Genomic DNA, 8,394 nt, shown 5'->3' on the forward strand with positions numbered 1-8,394 from the left:
AGCTCAGCTCTGGCTGGTGGTGGTACCAGGAATTGAACCTGGGATGGTGGAATTGTTTGCAGAACCTGTAACAGTATGAGGTCTTTTGCAGAACTATTATATGCTGTCTCCCCAGCCCTGGATTTTTATGCTTTGAGCAAAGCCTATAAAGTTAAAAAGTCAACTCACTTGAGCAGAGGGGAAGGAACCCTGTCACATAATGAGACCAGGATATTGGCCAAGACATGACTGGAAAGAGCCAGGGTTTTGTGGCTGTGTCTTCTTCCAGGAACCCACACTATGTCAGTGCTTGGGAGTTAGGGGAGATTATGAGGTGGGGGAGTCCAAAATCCCATAAAAGAGAAAAGACACAAAACTGAGGGTGACGTGATCCAGGACTAGTCAGACGCGTGGCAGAGATCCAGCCCCAGTGGGAATTAGTACACACACTGGGCGCTGCGGAAGAAGTCTGGACCACAGACCATTCATCCAGCCACATGTTCAGGAGAGACAAGAGGTTCAAACAACATTGCAGTTTGAGAGAAGCAGTTACAGAAGCCATAACTCCTTCCATCTGCACTCCAAAAGGAATTTTGGTCCATAATTCCAGAGGGGAAAATGTCAGAGGAAGATGACCAGAGGGCTCTGAACCCCAGTTCCACTGAGCCCCAAAACTTTTGTGACCAGGAACCTTTGCTTTTGTCCCATCAGTGAGAGGGAAGAGATTCTGGAGAACACCTGAGGGAGTCAAATGCAACTTCACTTATCTGAGAGGGGAGAGGAAAAAGGAAGGACAACTATGGGATGATTTCACTCCAAGTGCAATAAATAACTGAAACACACGAACTTAAGAAAAATAGAAATGTATCTCAGACCTACAGGTATGCAGAGGTTACACAGGCTCCTGTGTTAGACATGGGCCCTAAATCAAACTGACGGGGTTTACATTTAATAATATTTGTCTACTTTTCCCATATACTGGAGCTACTCTCTGCCCTGATCCAGCTTTCTAGTTCTATTTCCAACTCTGACATCATCTCCCCAGATAATACCTTTAGCCCACCTGCATGTTAGCTGTCAGGCTCAGGAAAAATTTAGTAAAATCATGGGCCCCTTGGAATTGAACTAAAATAGATCTGTAGAGACTGAACTAAAATAGATCTGTAATAGATTAGTAGAGACCCCAAATCTCATTTTCTATATGCTTACCTTTAGGTTGCTGATTATTAAACTATTTGTTCTGCTTTATGTCTTAATGCTTTTAATCAGCCACCAACTGCAGATGCTACCATGACACCAACTTGGCTTTCCTGGGCAGATGACCTCACCAATATGTGTTAGATTCCCCACTGATGGGCTGGCTTCTCGAGAGGAGACAGACGACCCGGGACTCATGGTTGAGCTGTAGGCAGTATCTCTTTATTCATGCAGGACACAGCACAATCTAAGCCGAACTAAACTAAACTAAAGCTAAAACTAAAACGAACAATGTTGTCTTTATATATACTTCCCAAGTAGGGTGTGAACAGGATGTGACATAGAGAGGGTGGAGAGAAAAGTGAGTGGTGGAAGATCAGGGTGTGACAAGGAGAGGGGGCGGAGCAGGTGAGAATTCTACCACTGAACCACCAATGCCCTGGAGGGAAGGTGGTGCTTTATGTAAATGTAAAAGTGATTTATGTAAATAGACCGCAGCTTTGAGTGGGATCAAACTAATCTCATACAGACATACTGGTGTTTAGTTAAGCAGAAGCCAGGGGGAGCTGGCATACTACCCAACACCCCACCTCTCCAGAGCCCTGCCCCACCAGGGAAAGATAGAAACAGGCTGGGAGCATAGATCCACCTGCCAATGCCCATGTCCAGCAGAGAAGCAGTTACAAAAACCAGAATTCCACCTTCTGCACCCCATAATGATCCCGGCTCCATGTTCCCAGAGAGATAAAGAAAAGGAAAGTTTCCAGTGGAGGGGATGGGATAAGGTAATCTGCTGGTGGAAATTGTGTAGAATTTTACCCCTTTTATCCTATAGTCTTATCTATCATTATTAAATAAATAAAATATATATATGAAAACTATGTACATATATATTGCATCTTAGCTTCCTGGCTGCTATTAATTAATTCATTCATTCATTCATTCATTTACTTATTTATTTTTAAGGCGAACAACTTATTCTTTTTTGTTTAATAGTGATTTACAAAATTACAAAATAACAGGAAGAATTAATTCCACACTGTTCCTACCACCAGAGTTCTGTGTCTCTTATTATTTTTATTTTTTGTGATTTAATATTGGTTTACAAAATTATAAGGTATCAGGGGTTTAATGCCACACTATTCCCACCACATTCTGTGTCCTTATTCCTTCCGTTTGAATCTACATTAGTTCTCCCAAAGTTGCAAATATAGGTTGCCTATTATTTATACCACTATCGATATTTATATATATTTGCCCACTTTTTCTATAGTCCTAGCTTCTCTTCCTAAGTCACACTTATACCTACTGCTACTTCTAAATTTCCTTCCTTCTTTACTCCTCTCTCCAGGTCCTGATGGAACGGGGGTTCAGAGCCCTCTGGTCATGTTCCCCTAACATGTTTCCCTCTCTGGGAGCCTGGACCCCAATTCTTTATGGGGTGCAGAAGGTGGGGGGCTCTGGCTTCTGTAATTGCTTCTCTGCTGGACATGGACGTTGGCAGGTGGATCCAGACCCCCGGCCTGTTTCCATCTTTCCCTAGTGGGGCAGGGCTCTGCGGAGGGGATGAGTTGATGAGGTGGTTGTGTTGTAGGATTCTTTCTTACTGAAGTCCCTTATATGAAATCTTTTCTTTTTACCAAGTGAACTTTAGAACATGCTAGATAGGTTGCATTGAGGCTGTAGGAGCTTTCAGGAGCTGATGCCTTACACGATTTAGTCCTTTGGAAACTATAGGACTTGTAAGGGCTGCGTGACAGGATGCTAAGTGTCCTTTCCACACAGCTGCAGCTATGAAGGCTGCTGCACGCTCAGTTGTTCCAAGGAAAGAGAGACATCAGGAGACCATCACACTGAGCAAGGCACGGACCCTGTCTCAACAAGAATTCTCCCCATATTCACACCCACCCTCCCAATGCCTGTGCGCTTCTAGACCTAGCGTGGATGGAGCATGTACCCCGAGAGTAGTGGCTGTCAGCACCAAGTACTTTCGGCTTCCTTTCTGAGCAATGTGTTTAAGTTACATTGCTTTTAAGCTTCTTTCTTTCTCTCTCTCTTCCTTCCTTCCTTCCTTTCTTTAGTGGACACAGTCCTGAAGAATGAAGTGGCACGTGGAGGGGAGGGGGCAGGTGGTAGTGCACCTGGTTGAGCACATTTATTATAATGCACAAAGACCCAGGTTCGATCCCCCAGCCCCCACTTGCAGGGGGGGAAACTTTGCAAGTGGTGAAGCAGGACGGTAGCCTCTCTGCTCCCTCTCTCTCTCTCTCTCTCTCCCTCCTCCTACCCTCTCAGTTTCTGACTGTCTCTATCCAATAAATAAAGATAACAAAAATTAATTTAAAAGATAGAATATACTCACATTTTCCTACCTCTTCTTTTCTGTTATTAGTGGTTTATTGTTGGTTATTATTAATTATTATAATTTATTACTGATTAATATTGGTTTACAAAATTTTAGGTGACGGGGGTATAATTCCACACCATTGCTAACACCAGAGTTCTGAATCCATATCCCCTACAATGGAAACTGCAGTGCCTCTCCCAAGGTTGCAGACATGGGTTGACTATTATTTCTATAACGATCTATCTATCTATATTTTTATACATGTTTTTCCTATGGTCCAGTCTTCTCTTCCTTTCTACGCCACACCTTCATCTGTTGCTACTTCTGAATGACCTTCCTTTTTTTTTTCCCCTCTTGTCTCTCAGGGTCCTGATGGAATTGGATTCAAAGCCTTCTGGTCATCCGGCCTTAAGATTTCTCTCCCTCCAAATTACAATTCTTAAATACGAACCCATCCAAAAAACTAGGAGTAAATTTCCTCTGGCTACAAATGCTTCTGCCGCCTTAGAGTTAACACTTGAAATAAATATAATCAAAATCCATACGATCTAAATTTAAAAATCTATAAAAGTAATAGGTGGGGGGGACAGGGAGATTGCACAGTATTTATGCAAAGGCCTTTAATGCCTAAGACTCTGAGGTCACAGGTTCAATCCCTGGAATTACCATAAACCAGTTCTGGGCTATGCTTTGGTTAAAAAGAAGTTACTTGGGGGCCGGTCTGCGGCACACTCAGTTGCTCACACGTCACCGTATGCAAGGACCCCTGTTCAAGTTGCCTTACCCAACTCCAGGGGGGAAGCTTCACAAGTGAAGCAAATGCTTTAGGTATCTCTCTGCCTCTTTCTGTATATCCCTCCCTCCGCTTGCCCCTGCCCTATCAAATAAAGCAAAAAAATAAAAATGGCTATGGGGGCCAGGCTGTGGAACACCTGCTATGGGACAGTTACAGTGCACAAGGACCTGGGTTCCAGGCCCCCCTAGTCTCCACCTGCAGGGAGAAAACTTCCTGAGCTGTGAAGCGGGGCTTCAAGTCCCTCCTCTTGCCTCCTCTCTCCCCCTCCCATCTCAATTTTTCTTCGTCTCTATCCAATAAAGAAATAACTTCTCTTTAAAATTAAAAAAATAATGATAATGACTGCCAGGAGGAAGGGATTTGCCGTACAGGCACCGAGCCCAAGTGATAACCCTGGTGGCAAAAAGAAAAAGTAATAATAATTTTAAAAAATAGTTAATTCATTTCATAGGCAGGATATCCTGTGCACTAGCTCAGCCAGAAGAACTCTCTTTCGCTATGACGGAGGGTTAAGGTTTGTGCCCCAGCTCCACAGAGGAGACCATGGCCCCTAGGAGAGTTCCCCAGATGCAAAGTAGTGCTGTGCTGTCTCTCCCTCCCTCTCTGTCTCTGTCTCCCTGACTCCTTCTCATGATATGAGAATGAGCGTGACGGCCAAGGCACCCCCCCCCCAACCTCCGTGTCACCTACAGCATCACCACCTGTGCCAAGTGCTCTATGATCCTCCCAACATTTCTCTGTACCCAAAATCCAGTGACTCTTTGTCTGCACAATACAGGGTGACAGTGTCAGGAGGGAGACCTTGGCATGGCTGCTCTGAGTCCACCTCTGTTCTTGTGTTAGTGTGTGATGACCACCGTCACGGTCTCTGCCGGTCTGGGTCTCTCCATCACAGGCACAACCGCAGAATGTTCCCCCTGTAAGCACTCAATCAGTTCCCCCAATGAGCATCGCCTGATGCCTAACTTCAGTCACCCCCTTTCTTTTCTTTTCGTTTTTGATTTTGCCTCCAGGGTTATATCGTTGGGGCTCGGTGCCGGCACTACGAATCCACTGTTCCTGGAGGATATTTTATTGGGTTGGACAGACAGAATTGAGAGAGGAAGTGGGAGGGAGAGGGGAAGAGAGGAAGACCTGCTTCATTTGTGAATCGTCAACCCTGTGGGTGAGGAGCCCAGGTTCCCACCCGGATCCTTGAGTGGGTCCTTGAGTTTCATGCTGTGTGTGTTTAACCAGGGGAGCCACGGCCCGGCCCCCAGCCCCTCTTTTCTTTTCTCTTCTTTTCTGAGATCGAGCACTAAAATGCTTCCCCAAATCCGACTTGGGATCCAAGCCCCCAGAGAGTGCTGGGCCCCAATAACTCACATGCAGTTTTAAGTTCTAACAGGAGCACCAGAGACAGAAAGTAAAGCTTAAAGCACCCTTGACTTTTCTGAGTCTGTGCATTAAGGTCTGTGGCTTGGCCTTACATCCCCGTAGAGTAATTCTTATGTTTGCTGATGCTTGGAAACCAGTGAGCTGGAACAAAAGCCGAGTCTCTCTACAGAAGTCTTAGCAGCCAAAGCAACATACATACACAAAGCTGTGTTTCCCTAGGGGTGAATGGGAAATGAGTGGAGAGTGCTAGTGTTTTGACTTGCCAGCAAAATGTCTTCCCCTCGTTCTCAATATCGAGCTTCCAGACCTAACGTGTGTTAAGTGATACAGTCAACGTATAGATCTGAGTCAGATAATTGCAGTCTCATCCCAGGACAGCTGTGGAAAGTCATTGTGTGTTAAGTGCCTGCGTTTCAGTTCAGTTCATTCGATGTTGTGTGTCGGACTCACTGTCTCTTGTCATGCAGTCCTATCCTTAACTCTGGCCAGAACATGTTTCCCTAAAATCCTGTTTTCACAGGGGGGAAAGGAACCCTCCTGCACTGCTGGTGGGAATGTCAATGGATCCAACCCCTGTGGGCAGCAGTCTGGAGAACTCTCAGAAGGCTAGAAGTAGACGTACCCTATGACCCTGCAATTCCTCTCCTGGGGATAGATCCTAAGGAACCAAACACACCCATCCAAAAAGATCTGTGTGCACATATGTTCACAGCAGCATAATTTGTTTCTTGGGGCTCAGTGCCTACACTACAAATCCACCACTCCTGGAAGCCATTTTTTCCCTTTTTTTTTTTTTTTCTTTCCATTTCATTCAATAGGACTGAGAGGGAGAGAGAAAGATACTTGCAGACCTGTTTCACCTTTTGGGTCCCATAGCAGCACAATTTGTAATAGCCAAAACCTAGAAGCAACCCAGGTGTCCAACAACAGGTGAGTGGCTGAGTTGTGGTCTATATACACAGTGGAATACTACTCAGCTATTAAAAATGGTGAATTCACCTTCTTGACCTCATCTTGGATGGAGTTTGAAGATATCATGTTAAGTGAGATCAGCCAGAAACAGAGGATGAATATGAGATGATCTCACTCATGGACAGAAATTGAAAAACAAGATCAGAAGGGGAAACTCTAAGCAGAACTTGGGCTGGAGTTGGTGTATTGCACCAAAGTAAAAGACTCTGGGGTGGGTAAAGGGGAGAATTCAGGTCCTGGAACAGGATGGCAGAGGACCTAGTGGGGGTTGTATTGTTATGTGGAAATGTTCTGCATGTACAGACTACTGTATTTTACTGTTGACTATAAACCATTAAACCCCCAATAAAGAAATTTTTTAATTAAATAAATAAATATATGGAAGAGAGGATGAAGATCAAGTAACTGTACATAATATATCGACAACTGTCCTGTAAACCATTATTTCCCCCCCTATAAAATGTCTTCTCATAGTGGTAATGCTCTGGCGGGGGGGGGGGTGTAGTTTGGTACTCAAAATGGAGAGATTATATGATGATAGATCTGTTGCCTTGGTCATACTTAACCCACAATCAGAACATCAGGGCTGCCTAACTTTCTACAAGACCTTCTGTCAGAGAGAGGGGTGGGGGAGATGGAGAGGGTGAGAGGGAGAAAAGGAGAGAATGAGAGAGGGAGAGGGGGAGAAAGGGAGACAGAGAATGAGAGAGGGAGAAAGGGGGAGAGAGGGAGAAAAGGGGAGAGAGGGAGAGGGAAAGAGAGGGAGAGAAAGAGGGAGGGAAAGGAAGAGAGAGAAAGGGAGGGAGAGGGAGAGACAGGGAGGGAGGGAGAGAGAGGGAGAAGAAGAGAGAGAGAGGGAGAGGAAGGGAGAGGGATGGAGAAAGGAAGAGATAGGGAGAAAGGGAGAGAAAGGGAAAGAGGGGGAGGGGGAGGGGAGGGAGAGAGAGAGAGAGAGCAGGAGAGAGAGAGAGAACAAGAGTGAGAGTGAGCTAGCCTTGGACCCTTTTGAAGCAATGTAAAAGCACCCAGATAGCTTGACCTCCTCCCTCCTAAATGATAATGCCTGTGGGTTAAGCTAAGGATGTTGACAACCAATAAACTCCACCTGGGGCATTCCCAGAGGCTGTGTACACACACAGAGCTGACCGCCCTACAATCTCTCTCAGGTGGGAGTAATGAGTGACTCCACCATGTTGAACGTGCAGAGTGATTAACTGATGAACACCTACCTGCATAGACCCAAACTGCGTGCAAATAAGACCGAGCCATGTGCAGTCACTTGTTCCTGACTGGGTGGATGGTCCCGAGGACCCGTGGACCACCTGCATGCTACTAGCCCCGTCACACCAAAGCTGTGTCTAACCTGAGAGCCAGAGTGTGGACCTGAGTATAAATCCTAACAGTCGGAGGATACATTGGCCCCTTCTCGATTCCTACTGCATAGAAGCCCAGGAAGACTGAGTGGGAAGGCTCAGTTGGTAGAGTCTGGGTTCTTGCATGTGTGGCGAGGGCCATGATCTTGACCTCAAAGCAAAGCCAGTCAAGCTCCATGGGTGATGTTTTATTCTCTCTCTCATAAAAAAATAATAATGATAATAACTAATCAAAAGGCCAGGCAGTGATATAACCAGTAGAATACAGGTCTTTTCATGCACAAGGACTCAGTTTGAAGCCCACCAGTCCTCACCTGCAGGAGGGAAGCTTCATGAGTGGTGAAAAAGTGTGG

Source organism: Erinaceus europaeus, chromosome 9 (assembly GCF_950295315.1).
Source record: "Erinaceus europaeus chromosome 9, mEriEur2.1, whole genome shotgun sequence".
NCBI classification, from domain to species: Eukaryota; Metazoa; Chordata; class Mammalia; order Eulipotyphla; family Erinaceidae; genus Erinaceus; species Erinaceus europaeus.